This window comes from Triturus cristatus, chromosome 12 (genome assembly GCF_964204655.1).
Source record: "Triturus cristatus chromosome 12, aTriCri1.1, whole genome shotgun sequence".
Lineage (NCBI taxonomy): Eukaryota > Metazoa > Chordata > Amphibia > Caudata > Salamandridae > Triturus > Triturus cristatus.
Window position 1 is genome coordinate 283864601 of NC_140595.1, and position 17397 is coordinate 283881997.

The window sequence follows — 17397 nt, forward strand, 5'->3', positions numbered from 1 at the left end:
AGCCCATAAGCTTGATTTAAGAGCCAGTGAGCCACACTAAAGGTCAAAGACCTGCGAGGCACCACTTTGGGGCCACAAACTCTCAGCAGCTGGGTCCAGGAGCTGTTTGGGGAGCCTTTCATGTCCTGAGTCTCAGACCAAGAGGCCAGCAGACTAGCCCTTGGAGTCACTCTGGGGTCCCGGGTTCAAGATGAAGTTGCAGGTCCGGTTCTTCTTTTCCAGGCAGAAGGCAGCAGGTTAGCACAGTAGGGCAGCAGTTCCTTTAGAGCAGCCGACCAGCAGAGTTACAGTCCTTGCAGCAGCACAGCAGTCCTTCTTCGCGCCAGAGTGTCCACAGGCCCAGAAATGTACTGCAGAGTTGGTGTTTGTGGTTCATTATTTATACCCAGGTGTACCTTCGAAGTGGGGGAGAAACTTCTAGAGATTTCCCTTTAAAGTCCCCAGGCATCCTGCCTCCTGTGCCTCGACTCCAGACTAACTACAGGGGATATGCAGCCCTTTGTGTGAAGGCAGGACACAGCCTATTAAGGTGTATGCGGGGCTGTGCCCAGCTCCTCCCTCCCATCCTGCCAGTTAAGACCCACCCAGGCACACCTAAGCTCCATATTGTGTGTGACAGCCTTAGAGGCACTCTTTGTGCCATTAGGGGAAGATTTTGAATAAGAATATGCGTAGCAACTTAGGGAAATATATGTATTAAATGCATTAACCCTTTGTTACCCTAAATGCGCTTTTGATCCCGGTTGAGTGGTAACCCCAGTGTACTTTGGAAATCAGATTTGTGGGTTGCCTGTTTTTTTCTGTTTTAGGACTGGAAATTATTTGAATTACTTGAAGTTATTATTGTTTTTTATTCGTAACTATGTTTCAATTATGTTTGTTTTGATGTTATGTGAACGTTATGTGTATCTGACATCTGTCTTTGAGGATTTAAAAACAAAATGATCTAAAAATAAATAATTAAATGTAATAGACCAATTGACTTGTGTATTGGGTCTGAGTCTGCGTAAAAGTTAGCAGCATAAAACTGGTCAGCTAGATGTTTTGATTTTTTTTTAAACTTTCCAAAAGTGGCATTTTCAGAATTGCACTTTATATTCGGATTTCACCATAAGTTAGGATTTTAAATAGTGATTCCAGGGGCACCAAAATGAATTGGTTGTCTCCTCCAATTGGTAAATTACAGTTATAAATTGTACTAAGATGATTCTGATGTTATCCTAAATGAGAGCTTTGCAGTAGAAAAAAATGAATGTAAGAGTTTTTCAGTACAGGCCTTTTAAAACTTAAAAGTACATGTCAAACTTTTTAAATACATTGCACCCTGCCCTCTCGGCTGTCCAAGGCCTACCCCACAGGTAACTTACATGTATTAAAAAAGAAGGTATTGGTAAAAGAAATTTAAACAAAAAAAGAGGGTATGGGCCTGGCCAAAGGTATATTTTGCCAGGTTGAAATGGCAGCTTACAACTGCACAGACGCAGGCTGCAATGGCAGGCATGGGACATGTTTAAAGGGCTACTTAACTGGGTGGCACAATCAGTGCTGCAGACCTACTAGTAGCATTTAATTTACAGGCCTTGGGCACATTCAGTGACACTTTACTAGCGACTTATAAGTAAACTGAATATGCCAATTGGGTATAAACCAATGTTACCATGCTTAGAGGAGATAGCACAAGCACTTTAGCACTGGTTAGCAGTTGTAACATGCATAGAGTCCCAAGACCAGCAAAAATAAATTCAGTGAATAGAAGGAGGAAGTCAAATAGTTTGGGGGTGACCTTTCAAAGAGGGCCAAGTTCAACATATGGTAACAGGGATAGCAAGATGTGATGTATGCAAATGATTGAATCAATCTGAACAACAGGATTATTTTTGTTAGCTTGTCTCTGATATTAAAGATGGCAAAACAGCCATGTTCACAACCCATAAGGGTCAGTCCATTAAGCAGGAAACCCAGACATGTTTCAGCCATGTTGAGCCATATAAATGTGGTGCAGCATAATTACTCTCTGATAACCAGAACCAACACCTGGGTGTAAGGGTTTGGGGTGCGGCTTATAACCTCAGCAGTTGCTGGAGGTCATTCTTTTCTGTACAAGCTACCTTTGTTTCTCCTCCTAAATTCACCTTCGACTTTGATAACAATGGATTAAACCCAGATCTGTGACTGGGGTGAATGTTTGACAATGTTCAACATTACGTTCATCATCTTTTTGTGTTGCATTTTCACCCTAAGTGGGAAGGGTATACCCAGACGTGTGTGTCTCGTGCTCGCTACGCCACCAGTTTCAAGATAGGCTGGCTGTGTTAGGACTATGGGGCTCCTCAGGGTCCGGGCGACGTAACAGGGGTCCACCTCTCGATATCCCCGGACTCCAACCTAAGGGTTACGGAGTCCAAAGGCGATCAGGCGAGGGAAAACAGGAAGGGGGGAAGGGACAGCAGGGAATAGAACCTGAAAGACAAAAGGAACAACATTCAGATATGAGCTATACTAGCTCTCTACTCTCATTTAGGTCTCACTAGGAAAAGTATTTACCATGTGTGTTGGGAATCCTTCCCCGCGATCTCTGAGATACCTCTCTCCGGACCGCCAAATCATAACACTCCAGTACCCAGACCTATTCCGGGTCTTGCAGCAACCACCACTCAGCAACAGTCGTGCAACGTAATGGCATTAACCTCAGTCTTCCTTCAGACCAAGGGATCGTCATCCACACTCTGATACCCAGTGTGTCCCAAGAAACTCTCTCTTGGCTTCCATGGTGTAATAACCGCCGCCGGCGTTCTCAAAGTGTTAGCGCTCCTTCACCACTGTGAGGATCAACACGCTGTGAGTCTGGCCCCAGTACGTAACACCGTTACTCGTTGGTTAACCTTCACCACGAGTCCAGCCTGTGGGGGTAATGCCTTCCCCCCCTACCTGCTCAGTTGGACGTCAAGGTACACCCGGTGTCCCTATGCTCAGCCGAGCACGCTTAAGAAAGGGTCTCCCCTCCTCCGGGAAATGAAGGGGTGTCTTTGGGGGTGTGGAGCACCCTCGAACGGTGACTCCGGTAAATACGCACCTCCTATGGTGCCTCAAAGTTAACTCCGCCTAACGCGGACGAAGGGTTCTGTTCGCTCTTCCTCCAGGGGGGTACGAGCGCTCGAATACGGGAAAAGGGAGCCAGGGAAATGCTTCCTACCTGCTCCGGGTGTATCGCGGCAGTCGCGGGTCGATGGCCCTACGCCCTAAGCGGGCGTCAGTCTGCCAGGTGCTCGGGAAACGGGTTCTCTTCGTGGACGTACGCAGCTCCGCTCCTCGGCTGCGAACGCTGTGCTTCCTCCAAGAAGTCGAATAACGCACACCTCCGGCTGTGGGGGACGTCGTTATAAGGCCGTCTACTTCCGGGTCCCCGAGGCTGCTGGGAAACGTAGTTTACACGCGAGGTAGGCGCGTCGGCCTGCGTTTCCTGACAGGCTGATGAGGGGTGATGCTCCGAAACTGATCCCAGGATGCCTGTTTTCCGGTCCAGGGAAGTCCTGGCCTGGCAGTTTGGGCTGGACTGTTCCCATGGGGAGTCAAGGCTGATTGCATATGGCTGGGTCCAAACTGGAATGGCGTGGCGAGCAAAATAATGATGGATTAAACTCAGACTGTGACTGGGGGTAAATGTTTGACAATGTTCAACATTCCGTCCATCATCTTTTTGTGTTGCATTTTCACCCTAACTTGCATTACCTATATGCCTGCATTATATTAATTAGTTACTCATATACACAATTCCACCAAAGAATCTGAAAATTCAAGGACTTTTTTCAGCAGTGAAATTCATGTGCACCCATCTGTGGGTTGATTGGTGGCACCACAGTTCCCATAATGCATCTGGGCGCAACATATCTATATCTTTACTGTGATTGAGCCACTACGGACTTCGAAACGCGCCAGGCTAATTGTGATGAAAGACTGCTAATGGACTGCTGGCGGTGCATTATCCATGCCTAATAAAGGTTGTTGCCTTACTTGCTGCTGTGTGAGTGCTGCTTGTCGGTGGGCAAACCTGGAGCATTAATATATATATATATATATATATATTCACTGAAAAAACCATAGGTTTCACACACGTTATAGTTAGGAATTAGCATTTAAAAACCTTGCAAATTCACTGAAAAAACCATAGGTTTCACACATGTTATAGTTAGCAGGACATTTCACTCGTGAAAAACCAATGAAATTCCTCCGTTATAGTTAGTGCAGGCAACTATAACTCACGCGACCGCAATCCTCTGCTGATGATGTCAAATATTACATCACTGTATTTAGACACTTATTTACCCATGTCTTCTTCCATTAATTTTTAGCTATACATATATTACAGATATTTTTTTTTCAGAAAGACACATATGTCATCAGTGATGTAATATTTGACATCATCAGCAGAGGATTGCGGTCGCGTGAGTTATAGTTGCCTGCACTAACTATAACGGGGGAATTTCATTAGTTTTTCACGAGTGAAATGTCCTGCTAACTATAACATGTGTGAAACCTATGGTTTTTTCAGTGAATTTGCAAGGTTTTTTAAATGCTAATTCCTAACTATAACGTGTGTGAAACCTATGGTTTTTTCAGTGAATTTGTACGGTTTTTTAAATGCAATTTTTTTTGGGAGATTTTTGGTAAAAAATAATATCCAACCTATGTATAAAATAATATATGTACTATATCCTGCATTATGGAATGGTTAATTTTTAAAAAATTAATGTTTACATACAGTTGTACATCACAGTTATTATCTTCTACAACTCTTGAAACTTGTATTTTTTCTTTTTTATGCATTTTTTGCCGTGCGCGTACGGTAAGCTGACGCTACGCGCTCCGTACGTCATAAGTACAGTGCGCTTACGTGATACGTATGTGACGTACGCGTACACGCATGCGCGTTGCGCGGAAGCAACGTCGCGGTTACGCAGGGGCGTGTAATGCGCATGCACGAGTGCGTCTTACGTACGCGCTCCGTAAGCGTCACGTTTGCGCATGCGTACTTGTTTACGAGCGCGTACCGTAAGCTTACGGAGCGCGCACGGTAGGTCATGTGATCCACAAAGAACACTTTTCATTGGTTGAAACTACTTTCAGTTCCAGAAACTTCCCACACCACACCCATTCCCCTCATTACTGCTTGAGATCCTCTAGGAGAAGGAGCTGAATTGACATTGAGATACAATGGCAGAGCAGCAGACCTCTTCTGAGAGTGAGCCTAGCAGCACCATCATCAGACAGAGAAGGAGGAAACAAAAGGATTCTTTTGTGTGGGAGTATTTTACTTTTCCAGAGGGGCAGAAAAAGGTCAATGCTCCATTGGTCACTTGCAGACTTTGTGAGCGTGTTTTATCTAGAGGAGATCCAAGGAAGAAGTATTCCTTTGGAAATCACTCTATGATGAGACACCTTAGGGATAAATATCCCAGGACCTTTGCTCGACATACTAAGAAAACTCTTCAGTAAGTCACCGGAGCCCAACCTCAGAAGCTCAGCTGAGCCCTTCCTCTGAGGTGGGAGCATCACCTTCTTCAGCTCCTCTGGACATTAACCCTCGATTTCGGAGGGTTTCAATGAGGTGTACAACGTGTTGTGGTCTTATTGTTTTTGGGGAGACCAGTGTTTCCCTTATTAACAATAAGATAGACCAGCACGTTTGTAGACATTCATAATATTCCCATTCTTTCTTTCCTCTATCCCTGTATTAACCCAACGGCTCTTTTAAGAGCCATCCTTACCTCACAATTTTTTACATTTTTTTTAAGCTTTCCTTTTTGAAATTTTTTTTTTGCCGTGCGCGTACGGTACGCGTAATCGCGGAATAGTTACGCGAAGTTCGCGGAATTTTTCTCGCGGAATTTTTCCGTTTACGCCGTGCGCGTACGCTACGCGCATTCCGCGATTTTTCGAAAAAAAATTAAAATACGTTTTTGCCCTTGGGGGTCCTTCTGGGACCCCCTGACAAAGGCTAGGGGGTCAGGAACTGTCCACCCTGCCCCCTTTTCACGTTCTCCACCTTTGTTTTTCACCCCCTCAGACTGCGAGAGACAAAATGGCGGCCGACACTTCCTGGTTTCGACCGATTCGAATGTTTACTAAGATCTAACAACCAATCAGAATCGCGCTCGTGCACGACGGCGTGCGCATACGGTAAGCTTACGGTACACGCTCGGAGCGCGCCTATAGATATTTATATTGATTTAAATGCTATTTTCTCAGGAAATACTGAACAGATTTACACGAGACCTTCAAAAGGCACATCCCTGACCTGAGGGCTACCTCTCTGCCAAATTTCAAGTAATTCTGTTCAGCCGTTCGGGCTGTAGCTGTGTCTAAAGGTCCTATGGGAAAATGCATGGGGAAAACGCGTTTTCGGACCCCCCCTTTTTCTCGGCCCCCGCTTGACGAATCACCCCGAGACTTTCAGGGTAGGAGCTGAACGGAGCGCCCCATTAGTTTTGAGAATTTCGCGAGGATTCGTCAACCGGCGCCAAAGTTATTCAAAATAGAATTTTGAGATTTCCTATGGAAACACGGTCCTAACTATAACTATCTACTGGCGACCGCCAGTAGATAATATATATATATATATATATATATATATATATATATATATATATATATATATATATATATATATATATATATCTTTCTGATCTCTTGCAGGACGTCCAGTGTATCTTATCTTATATCAGTTATTGCTTGTTTATTAATCAGTATTATAGTTTGCTCAGTTATTGATTCATGCCCTTAGATTATAAGTTTGCTACATATATTTGAATCTTATGCATTTGGTATCTGAGACAGCCTTTGTTTAGAGAGTATTATGTAATAAACCCCAAGCCTTATTCTAAAAGTGATAGAGTCTTTGCATTTTGTTAAATAAAACCCCTTTTCAAAAGGTGCTGTTTGTTTTGTGTTGAAGTCTTGCTGTGCCAGGGGTGGTAAGACATGCTCAAAAGTTTATATTATTCAAAGGTGCAGTGGTATATTTGCCCCACAGGTGGGAGTGCAGGGATTGGGTGTGGCTTATTAGTGAGAAGCCACATTCAAAACACAAGCGCAAAAGTCCTTTTCCTGGAAATACCCAGCTGACCAGTTGCACCTGGATCTGGATTGGACCCTGCTGTTGGCTTCTGCCTAATACCCTGTGAGTCTCTAAGTGCCTCTCCCCAGGTCCTGGAAGGTTTTAGAATCTACTCCTGTGGATGTTTGGGACTTAAAAAACTTATTCAGAAGGTAAAAAGTGTGTCTAGGTCCTGGTCTACCACGACCATTGACTACCATTGGCACTTTGTGCTTTTTGGTGCTATTTCTATGTCAAAACTTTAAAAATGAATATCTCTCGTTCCCCAAATTGGATTTCTGTCATCTTAGTGTTTGAGTGTTTATTACACTTTACTTAATTTCTCTAATTTGCCATTTTTATTGTTTTGCACTTTGACTTTATTATTGTTTCGGTAGTGCATAAATACTTTACACATTACCTGTCTGCTCTATGCTACAGCTATCGGGGATGGGCTCAGGTCAATTTAGTGACTCTCAGGGTTTACTCGGACAAGGGTTGTGATTATTCCTTGATTTAGATATTCAACCACCCAAAATAATATTCCAATTTCTTACAATACTATTATGAACTATAAGGTGCTTCGCCCAGTAGAGTAAATGTTAAGTCAATGTCATTAGCTTGTAGAACCAGATGGGAATTTGTTTATATAGTAATTGAAATGGCACTCCACAGATGTGAAAGGTTTCTTTGCCGAAACACATGCATAAACAGTACATTAGAGGCAGCTCATTTAATTTTAGGCAAGATCTTGCTAGAGCATGAAATCTTAGAAATTGTGAACTAGGGTCTCAGTTAGAGCCTGGTAGGCCATTAAGCCAATAGACAGTGAGTCTCAGCTGTCTGAAATGCATCAGTTTTCCAGCCTGTTAATAAAACTAAAGAGCAAAGAGGTTATCAGATATCTTTAGATTTTTTTACAGCTTTTGACGTTTTGTGGAAATGTTTTACTTTCCACCTATAAATAAGGATCTTAAGTTTGGTATTCCAGTGTAAAGACTACCTGTTAGTACAACGAATTCCATCCCATTCAGGGGGTGCTTCACTGAATATATGATGTCTCCTAATTACAGTGTCACATCCTACTCATTTATTTGAATCAATTCTCCATCTTTGCGTTTAGTTGATAATAAAAACTGGATTTGAAAATGATAAAACAGTCCTTATTGATAGACATTGTAGTTCTATCTCTTATTTCAGAGACACAAAGAAAAGTTGTGTCCATATCCTGCTGAGCCTGATTAGTTTGGGACACTGCATAATTTGTAAAAGAAAAAAGAAATAAATAAACACGGGCCCAATTGTTTTAGGAGATTAACTCCAGCGCACTTGAAGGTCATGGTTGCTGAATACCACACTTCCCTAGTTTTGATTCCATTCTGTGCCATTTTCTTCTATCAATCTACACTTTCTGTCTCCTTATCTTATTATTTCATGTGCTTTTTCATTGCCAATTTCTGCCTTTTATGGTGTTTTCCTATCTTTCTCGTTAACCTTTGTTGCAGTAGCTGCTGCTTCCCAAAAGAGGTGGTGGGGCGGAAGGACCGAGGAAGGGGGGAATAAAAATAATACCACTTACCTTCATACCGCCTCTCCTCCATCCTCTCTGGAGCAGCCTGGAACAAGGAAGCGAAGCACACAGCCTCCCAAAATCCCCATGCCAATCAGAATGCTGCAATAGCAGAGTTGTGATTGGTCAGAGTGCCGTGGTCCGGCGCTCAGACAGGGTCTGGCAGGCTGGGCATGTTCTCTCCCCAGGTTGTAGTGCAGCCTGAGTGGAGAACAAGCACAGTGTGCATGACTCTTTGGCCGGCCTGAGACTCTCGGCCAAAGCGTCATGCACACGTTTGGTGCTGCCACCACTCCTCCTCCCTGTGAGGCGCAGGGAGCCCAGCCCCACCCGCCTGTCGGACTCCCCCAAGATTTACCTGTGTTTTGCGGAGAGATCTCGCGGAGGCAACATGGGCTATCGTCCCCACACCCACCTCATTCCCAGTTGATGGGTCAACAAACCAGGACAGAAGGTGGGGGGGCAGGGACGGTAGCTAGTGCTCTGGGTTATGTCTGGTGGAGTCGCTGGAATTCTCCGTATTTTCACTTATACTTCACTGGTACAGTAAACAAGCGCTCCAGCGCGACTTACATTAACCATGGACAAATCAGCAAGCGCCCCTGCGGGGGAAGGAATAACCATAAACAAAATCAGCAAGTGCTCCTGCGCGGAAAGGAATAACCACAAACAAATCAGCAAGCGCTCCTGCGCGGAAGGAATAATCAGAGACAAAATCTGCAACCGCTCCTGCACGGAAAGGAATAACCACAAACAAAATCAGCAAGCGCTACTGCGCGGAAGGAATAACCACAAACAAAATCAGCAAGCGCTCCTGTGCGGAAGGAATAACCACAAACAAAATCAGCAAGCACTCCTGCGCGGAAGGAATATCCAGAGACAAACCAGCAAGGGTTCCTGCACGGCAATAAAGAACTCCAAACAAATCAGCAAGCGCTCCTGCACGGCCATAAAGAACTACAGTCAAAATCAGCAAGCGCCATGCGCGGATAGGAATCACTGGTAGTCATTCAGTAAGGGTTCCAGTGCTGGACTACACAACAGGTGCCTTATAAGTGAGCAATAGCGCTCCTGCGCGTGGTTAATAGGTACTCACGGTACTTGCAGCTAATGTTCTACCTTGCCTGGCAGTGCTAGGTGTATCAACGTGGCAGCAAGGCTCCCGGACTCGCACTCCTTCGCTACTCCCTCTACTGACGCGAAAAGTTTCTCCTGCGGCAGAGGCGGTGTCTGTTGTGCGCTACAACGTATTCAGTGCTTGGAGACTGGTACTGGAATCGGGCTTCACAGACGGTTTCCCAGGGTAGTATACATCGGAACAGGCATCGGAACGTTAATCCGAAGCACCGCACCGGGGGAAGGCCGCAGCTGATGAGCGGTTTACCCCGGAAGCGGTGGTGACGTCACGCTCCTTTCGGTGATAGACTGGACCGCTCATGAAAGTTAGGCACCGGAAGTGAGTCAGCCGCGTCTCGCTCGTGTTCCCTTGACGCGCGCAGGCACAGGTCAGTCGGATCGTGACAGCACCCCCGCCCAAAAGAAACCCCCGTCCGAAACAGTAGGCTCACACTGGGGTCGCAGGACGAGGACTGAATGGGTGACGGACATGGAAGGCACAAACCAACCGGGACGCATGGCGAACATGCGAAAGGGGCTTCCAGGACCTCTCCTCCGGGCCATAACCCTTCCAGTCAACCAGGTAAAAGAGCCTCCCCCGGGTGCGGTGGGAATCAAGTATAGCTTTGACTTCGTATTCAATGTGATCATCCCTAAGAATTGGAGCAGGAGGGGAGGACACCTTACATTCTCGGTGAACGGGGCGTAGAAGGGAGACATGAAAAACGGGATGTAGTTTCATTTGGGGAGGCAGCAAGAGTTTCATGGACACGCGGTTGATCACCTTCTCAACAATGTACGGACCCACGAAACGGGGCAACAGTTTCTTGGGGCCGTGTACATTAAGCTTACGGATGGAGAGCCACACTCTTTCCCCTTTCTTGTAGGCGGGTTCCGGTGTCCTGCTGTCATCCGTGTGCTGTTTGTAATATTCCTTGGCCTTGGCTAGTTCAAACCGGGTCTGCTGCCAGAGGGTGCAGAGCTTGGTGTGGTACTCCTGCACCGTGGGCAACAAACTGACCTGTAGTTCTTCCCATGGCATGGTGCGTGGGTGCTTGCCCTGGAGGCAGTAGAAAGGGGACATGCCGATGGCGGAATGCTTGCTGTTGTTATAAGCGAACTCCACCATCCACACCCGTTCCCTCACTCACCCGACACCTAGGACAGGAGAAAGAGCACGGTGTGATTCCCTACTCCCCGTCCCCTCACGTTAGACAAGATTTGAGCACTGGACTGATACCAGTCTCCTTTTTCTTTTACATGCACACATTGGACCGGAGAGTATTCCCCTTCCCCGGAGAACACGGCAACCTGGACCGGAATAGGAGAGGAAAGAAGACTCCTAACCGACGGGCGGCCCCAGATCAAGAGGCGGACTCCCCTCTTCCCTTCTACAGGACGACCACATATAGGAAAAGAGTGTTCCGAACAATAAAAACCCCTTCAGCCTCTTACTCCGCCTCCGAGTTTCATTCAGTCCCGCGACAAGTGGCGGAGAATGTGGGCATAGAACGAGACATCTGTAAAGAAAAGATGGACGAGTTAATACAACACATCGTGAAGGGTCAAGAACAGCTGGGATGGATGGTGGAACAACAGCTCACTTCTGCACAAGCCGATAGAGAGACTTTCAAGAATACAATCTCTGCCCAATTGGAAGGCCTACAGACCATGATACGGGATCCTGTTGCCGGACCATCCCCCAGCAACAGACCAGCCCCTCCAGTTCCGTCTGGGATTTCGCTACAGAAATACGTGGCAGGCGAGGATCCCGACGCTTTTCTACTTAATTTTGAAAGAGCCGCCCTAGCGTGCGGGTGGCCAGTCGAGAAGTGGCCTTTCTTTTTAGCTCCCTTGCTAACTAGCGAGGCCTAGGCGGCCTATCAGGTCGCCAACGCTACCGGCAACGTCCCTTATGCCACCATCAAAGCCATCATACTAGATCATCTAGGGCTAGACGCGGAAGCATACAGGGTGCGTTTTAGAAAAGAAAGGGGAAGGCCAGGGGAGAATCCCAAGACCCTGTTCTTCCGCCTCAAAATGGCTGCGGACAAATGGCTAGCCCCGGCCTCCAGTACCAAGGACGAAATCATGGACAAGATCTATTTGGAGCAGTATCTAGAGGCGTTGCCCTTCAACACGCAAAAATGGCTTCAACAGCAACCCCAGTTGTCTACCGTCCAAGCCATCGACATGGCAGCTTCCTATGCACGGGCACAACCACGCGCAACTCCTTGGGAAACCGAGAAGACATCCCGATCCTTCCCGGTTAAGGTAGACAGGAAATCCCGCCCACACGGAGAAACCAACCCTCCAAGGCCCTTAAGGCCAGAAGCCCTCTCCTTCAAAGGACCTCAATATTTTGAATGTGGGACTTGGGGACACATTGCACGATTATGTCCCCACCGGAGGTCACAGGAAGAACCAATGGAGGTGGGGTACGTCCCCAAGTCAGTCATGTACACTGCGGAACTGGGGAGTTCCTTCTACGTAAGTGTGAGGGTGAATGGGGAAACGATCCGGGCCCTCCTAGATTCAGGATGCCGCCAGTCAGTAATACGAGGAGTGTTTGTGCAAGCTAAACAAGTGGTACCCCACTCCCTAGTAAGCATCAAATGTGTACATGGGTACACAAAACCATATCCGGTGGCAATTATACACCTTGAGATCCCTGGGCGTGGTGAACATTCAGTGAAATTGGGAGTCCTAGACACACTGCCAGAAGAATTGATAATAGGGACAGATAATCCCAACTTTCTGGAGCTCTTTTCACGCTCCGCGTCCATACATCCTCCAAACGACACAACCGATAACCATGGGGGTCAAGCACGTCCTGCCTATATTACTCCAGAACCGTGGGTAGGGGATAAAAACTTTAGGTTCGCCCAAGCCAACAATAGCACCCTATATAACACCTGGGAACAGGCCCACTTCTCTCAGGGAGACCCCTACCCCACATTTCCCCGATTTACCATTCAAAAGGGATTGTTATACAGACAAGGGACCAAGGAAGAACCCCTACAGCTGTTGGTACCCACCTCCTTCAGGGACCAAATCATGTTTTATTCGCATTCCCATCTACTAGCAGGACATATAGGGAGTGAAAAAACGACCCAGAACGTCTTACGACAGTTTTATTGGCCCGGAATATACAAAGATATCAAACTTCATTGTTCCTCGTGCGAGGTCTGTCAGAAAAAGAACATTCATCGCCCCCCCTGTCCCTTTGCAACCACTCCCCATCATAGGGACCCCCTTCGAGAGGGTGGGCTTGGATTTAATAGGACCCTTACCCAAAACCAAAAGAGGGAACCAATACGCATTGGTCATAGTGGACTATGCCACCCGGTTTCCGGAAGCTTTTCCCTTGAGAACCCCCACCTCCCGAGTGATCGCCGAGAAGATGATCGAGTTATTCTCTCAGGTGGGTTTCCCAAAGGAAATTTTAACGGATCAGGGGTCCCCGTTTGTGTCCAGACTGATGAAAGAGGTATGTCAGCTGGTGGACCTCCGACAAATAAGGACGTCCGTATATCACCCCCAAACGGAAGGTCTCGTCGAACGTTACAACGGGACCCTCAAGACCACGATGAAGAAGATGTTGTCCATGAGTGGGAAGGAATGGGATAACATACTACCATTGGCGCTGTACGTGATACGAGGACAGACTCAGAGCAGCCTTGGTTGTTCGGCTTTTGAGGTGCTGTACGGACGACAACCACGAACCCTGCTCGAAATGACCAAAGAAGCGTGGGAAAAGGATGCGGGAGAAAACCAAGGAGTACTGGAGTATACACAAGACGTGAAAAGCAAGCTGGGGAAGTTACGTGAGCTGGCCTACGTCCGCTTAGCTCAAAGCCACATACGCCAGAAGAACTGTTATGACAAAGGGAAAAAGTGGCGAAAACTAGAAGTAGATGACTGGGCATTGGTGCTGTTACCTTCGGCGACCCGAAGATTCCAAACGGAGTGGATGGGACCATACAAAGTAATCGCAACCATTGGGAAAACCAGCTACAAGTTACAAGTGTCCCCTACAAAGACACAGGTATACCACATCAACCTGCTGAAGAAATGGATCGGCCCACCACCCCAGAACGTACATCTCTCAGTACCTGCTACCATCAATCAATCAATCAATCAGTGACACTTGTAAAGCGCGCTACATACCCGTAGGGTCTCAAGGCGCTCCCGTCTAACTCTTCGTTGGGGAATTTGGTCGTGAATGACGACATTAGACAACAAGAGAAAAAGAGCCTACATGAGACCCTGGTCCCGTTTTCCCCTTTATTTTCGGATGGGCCTGGGAAAACGACATTGATCGAACACCGAATCGACACCCCACCAGGTGCGGTCGTGAAGAAACAACCTTATCGGATACCTGCCGCCAAAAGACCAGCGATACAGAAGGAGGTCCGCGAAATGCTGCGTCTTGGAATAATTAGACCCCCTCGGAGTGAATGGTCTTCACCGATAGTGATGGTACCAAAACCCGATGGGAGTACGAGGTTTTGCATGGACTTTAGGGCCTTAAACCTACTGTCGTCGTTCGATGCATACCCGATTCCACGGATTGACGAACTCATCGAACAACTAGGAGAAGCCAAATACATCAGTACCTTGGACTTGACCAAAGGATATTGGCAAGTACCGCTACGCGAAGAAGATCGCAAGAAAACGGCCTTTTCAACTCCCGACGGATTATTTGAGTTTAACGTCTTGCCATTCGGACTCCATGGAGCCCCCGCGACGTTCCAACGGCTAATGAACGAAACGCTACGAGAATACCACTCCTTCACCTCGGCGTACCTCGACGACATCATAATCTTCAGTACCAGCTGGGAAAAACACCTGTTACACCTTTCTTTGGTACTTCAGGCATTACAGAAAGCGGGGTTACACGTGAACGCCAACAAATCCAGAGTGGGCTACCAGAAAGTGAAATATTTGGGATACATCCTGGGCCATGGGGTCATTGAACCGCAAGTAGAGAAGGTTAGAGCCATTTCCGAAACCCCCTTTCCCTCCAACAGAAAAGAAATGAGAGCTTTTTTGGGGCTCATAGGGTATTATAGGAGATTCATCCCCTTGTTCTCAGATATCGCCGCCCCTCTAACAGATACACTAAGAAAGGGGTACAACTCCCAGAATTTCCATTCTCCCTCCCCGGCTATGTGGAAAGCCTTCAACACGCTGAAAGGGATTATCACCACCAACCCTGTATTAGCCTCCCCTAATTATAATAGACCTTTCATCCTCCATACCGACGCTTCTGACTATGGGGTGGGGGCGGTGTTATCTCAAAGGTCAGAAGATGGAATCGAGCACCCCATACTATATATTAGTAGGAAACTTTTCCCTAGAGAAGTAAAATACCCCACAATAGAAAAAGAATCCCTGGCTCTCAAATGGGCCGTGGAGAAGTTAAGATATTATCTGGAGGGTCACCCATTCACCCTATACACGGACCATGCCCCTTTACAATGGATGAGCAGGAACATGTCCCACAATCCCAGAGTGTTACGCTGGTTTTTGGCCCTAAAACCCTTCTCGTTCACAGTACACCACCGGAAGGGTGTAGAGAACGGTAGTGCGGATTTTCTCTCCCGACACCCTCTTCCCGATCGGGAGAATCCAGGGGGGTGGTGTGTAACAGGGTGTCCAGCCCTGACCTGGACAAAAACCCACCATTGCGGACTGACTGTATGAACAACCCCCTCTCCCCTCTTTACCTCCAGCATCCCGAAGCATGGAACCGAGAGGCGGACTTACGAAGCACGGGAGGAAAGAAAGACCCCTGTTACTTTAACTGGAATGAACTTGTCTCAAACCACGCCCCCATTGATGACGCCGCGGACGGAAGGAGTTCATATCGCGGAAGTACAGGACGAGAGGGACAGACGAGTATGGACGAAGAGGAGAGTGAGACGCGAGAGAGCCGAGAGGAGAAACAGGAGAGAGAAGGAGACGACGAGAGACCTGTCCCAAGACCGAGGATAAAGACTTCGGAGCCAGGAGGCCAACGTCCCGGTGATTCGCCCTGCCACGTTTCTGGAGAAGCGTGGCACCAGCAGGTACGGGCTCGTATCTCGGGTTGGGCGGGACGTCAGAAACTAACTAAGCCCTAGGAGTCGTATTCCCCAGTACCCGTTCCCTCACTCACCCGACACCTAGAACAGGAGAAAGAGCACGGTGTGATTCCCCTCTCCCTGTCCCCTCACGTTAGACAAGATTTGAGCACTGGACTGATACCAGTCTCCTTTTTCTTTTACACATTGGACCGGAGAGTATTCCCCTTCCCCGGAGAACACAGCAACCTGGACCGGAATAGGAGAGGAAAGAAGACTCCTAACCGACGGGCGGCCCCAGATCAAGAGGCGGACTCCCCTCTTCCCTTCTACAGGACGACCACATATAGGAAAAGAGTGTTCCGAACAATAAAAACCCCCTACAGCCTCTTACTCCGCCTCCGAGTTTCATTCAGTCCCGCGACAGGGTGGTACGCTGAGGATAAACGAACATCTATATCCATGGTTGCGCACACCTCGGTCCAGAAACGAGACACGAACTGCGTGCCCCGAACAGTTATGATCACCGACGGTATGCCATGCAATCTAACCATGTTCTGTAGGAAAACAACTGCCAGACCGGCTGCCGTGGGTAGTTTCTTTAGCAGGACGAAATGAGCCATCTTTGTTAGGTGATCCACTATAGTGAGAATGGTGTTATATCCCGATGTGGTGGCGGGCAGTACCACTACGAAATCCATCGAAATGGTATGCCAAGGATGGGGGGGGAACAGGTATGGGTTGTACCAACCCAACAGATGGTCCTGTGAGATACTTTCCTTGGGCACATATGTTACAACGTGCTATGTAGGTCCTGGTGTCTTCTTCCAACGTGGGCCACCAGAAGTGTCTTTGCAAGACGTCCACGGTCTTGTGATAACCCAGGTGGTTGGAGAGGACCTGATCGTGATACATAGAGAGAGCCTAAATACCAACACCAAATGCACCACTTAAACACTATAAATTGAATTTTATAACAATTCTTGAGTAGTTTGTGTCTTTTACAAAAACTCCAACTTTATTTTGCAACAATTTATACATTTAAAAGGTCAAAGTTTTCACAGAACAGCCGGAACAGCCGACGCGTTTCGTCCATCAAAGGACTTCTTCAGGGCTGTAACAGATATATACAAAGATATGTTGAAAACTCTGTTTAAACTAACAGAAAACACATAAGTTGACATTACAAAAACCTTTTTTCAGATAACACCCACGTGTTATCATGCACATATGATACTATTATCTTAAAAAGGCTGCTTAAGCCCTCACAAACAAAACATAACATACTGAGATTGAACCATTGCATAGAAAATTTCATGTGTTTACAAAATGCAGCAACAACTGATATTAAAGAGAGTACATAGAAAATTTCATGAATTTACAAAAAACGGCAGCAATTGATATATTAAAACTGGTATACATATAATTATCAGCTTAAGATTTGTGATCAAGAGACATTTTTTATGAGTAAGAGCACTTCTCCCACAATGTCTCAACCCTAATGTGGTTAAAATATCGGTCAATAAAAGAGAGAAGATGACCAATGGGAA